Genomic DNA, 2,675 nt, shown 5'->3' with positions numbered 1-2,675 from the left:
AGACATGACGCAAGATTGTTGAGGTTGTTTCTAACCAGGAGAGAAAGAAACGGTGTAGAAGCAGTGATCTCTTTCGGGCCTGGAGGAAGAACTATAGAGCGTTAGGGCCATCAACAATAGCGTGGAATCTTTTCTGGTAATACGGCCGCTCAATGATGTTGTATCTTTTCCCTAGCCTACACTTGTTTTTATATTATTAGTTGAACATCTCCCCCACGTAATAATTCAACAAATTTGTTAACACAATTTTTTGAAACAAATTTACAGTTTTCTTTACTACCTAAAAGAACCGTAAGGTTCCGTTTCCCCTCTTAGGTCCCTTACTCAGCCGGTTTCGTCCGCCTTCGACCATCGTCGGTTCAAGTTTTTTTTTTCACGCGCAATCGTCCCTGCCGAAAACATCGGGATGCAATCCCATCTATAGCACCGATCCACCCCACCTCACCTCCGTCCTGGGCGGCTCGGCGCTGCCTCCTCCCCTCCCAAGCACGATCCCCCAAGCACAGCCGCCGCCACACCCCCGTCAGAGTACACCTCCAATACTCCTCTCTCTCTCTCTCTCTCTTGGAGCCGTCGTCGCTCCCCATCCACCCGGCCCGGCGTGCATCGGATCGACCTTGTCCCCTCTCCTTGCAACGTGGAAGATGGAAGGGGCGGCCAGTCGGCCACCAATCTGATGGCGGCGTGGTCATCTACCTCCTCCCCTCTCCCCACGTTGGTCCAGCCTGTCTTCTCTACCAGATCTGGCGGCCGCGTCGGCGAAACTGCTGGCAGTGACACGATTCGCGGGTGTGGCGATAGGAAACATCGATCGGTCGTCTTCGAGGCCGCCTACCACGGCGATCCCGCAGTCCATCCTCCCCGCCTCCAAGATGTGGCCTGCACGAGGCCATCTTCTCCTTTCCTCGGTGGCGTCCGTCCAATGAAGAGCTACACCGCCGTGGCACCACATGACTTGTGTTGTACCCTCGCCCCGCGGCCCTTCTATGCTGGGAGGAGGCAGCGTTTGTCCGTAGCACCCCATGTCCCACATCATCATTCCTTTCTTACTTAGTGTCATACAAGTGATGCAATCATGATTTGCTGGCCTTTTAACATATCCCTGATGGAGTGGAGGGGAGGGGACAGACGGATTGGAAATACAATGAGGTAATATTTCTGTACAAGATAATTGCTTGAGTTTTTTCCTCTTCTCTAATCAAGTCGATTGCTGTGTTAGAAGGTATGTAGATGGTTACAGGTGCAGCTACATCTGAAGATTTCATTCTTAAACGTCAAATAAAGCAACCAAATATTTTATTTGTTCCCTAATGATCATATTTGGTGTTATTTCTTTAGGATGGTGCATGGAGAACATGCTCTGTTGCCATCTTCATCCGCGAGTTGGCTCCCAAATCTAAAAGGCGCGTCTGACGAAACAGGAGTGTAACAGGGCACGGCTGCTGAACCAGGACAACCACATATGAGTTTTTGATTTCTTATTTGTTCGTCAGTGAGTCTATAGCATAGGATTACACCATACATCATTCTTCCCATCATTTATGTTCTGCAAATGAGATATGCAATTTTTTCTTGGTATCTTGGATAATCACAGTCTGGTTCTTGAAGTGCGAAAATTAAACTGATCTAAGTTATTTTCTTTTTCAGGACCTGGTCACAAATAATGAGTTTGAGACAAACCTTGTGTCATGTGTTATCGCACTCAGATATTGGAGCCTTGGAGAATGTAAAAGAAATGTTAAACGGTTAGATGTGGCCCCTCTAAACTTACTTGAATTGCTCAGCAAAGGTCCGCGATTAATGGTACCCATGTACATTCAGTAGGCCGAGTTGCCGAGTTGGTCTTGCTATATTGTATTCAGGCATAGTCTTGAAATTTCATCAAAAATAAGTTCAAGCATGATATTTAATATCAATTCTGGAAGAATGACCTGACACACCTGAACATAAGAAAACATAAGGTGGCTAAAAAATATATTGAACCAAATGTGCCTGACTGAATTTTATTTGGAAAAAGTACTGAATTTTATTTGGGAGTACAATAAGCAGTTATGTATAATCTTCTGTCTTGCAAACTGGAAATGAAAACTAATTATCATTTTTTGCTTTCTGACTTGCAATGCTCAAGATAAAAGAAAATTATTTGCAGCTTGCATGGAAGGAGTATTTACCTCAAACAATGAGCGTCTACTGTCAAATCTTCTCTTGTGCTTGCCTATTCCTGTACAAAAGGAAAACATGACAGGCTTTGCATGAAATCAATCTGGATCGAGGTTCAAAGCCACTGACGCAGCTAGTCACATAGCGGATGCGATGTTAATGAGTAGGTGCATTGATCGATGGATAAGACAGCACCACCATCTCGTCGATGTTGACAAAACGGTGGCGTGATGTGCATTGATCGATCCATGCGACGGCACCACCAATCTCGTCGACAACGGCGACAATAAGAAAGGGTGGTGGTGTGGCATGCACTGATAGATCCATACGGCGGCACCACCATCTAGTCGACAACGGCAGTGGCATGAAATGTGCACGCTGTTTTACCCTTTATATCAAGAACAGCAGTATATACCGACTCAAGAAGAGTAGTGTATATCGAATAAAAGATTATGTACTGACTAAAAAACATAATATACTGGTTCACAAAAAAGTACTATATATCTCCTTACAAA

General features: G+C 45.2%; 1 long non-coding RNA gene across 1 annotated transcript; it reads left to right on the top strand.

Annotated features, from left to right (window-relative positions):
- The first annotated feature begins 309 nt into the window (after positions 1-309).
- Positions 310-2,104, top strand: LOC125554868. Its single transcript, XR_007304458.1, has 2 exons — positions 310-1,149; positions 1,339-2,104. It is a non-coding gene; the product is annotated as an uncharacterized LOC125554868 (long non-coding RNA).
- The last annotated feature ends 571 nt before the right edge of the window (positions 2,105-2,675 follow it).

Source organism: Triticum urartu, chromosome 1 (assembly GCF_003073215.2).
Source record: "Triticum urartu cultivar G1812 chromosome 1, Tu2.1, whole genome shotgun sequence".
Classification (NCBI taxonomy): Eukaryota; Viridiplantae; Streptophyta; class Magnoliopsida; order Poales; family Poaceae; genus Triticum; species Triticum urartu.
Note: the sequence above shows the minus strand (reverse complement) of the source record. Positions and strands in the feature narration are given on the sequence as shown.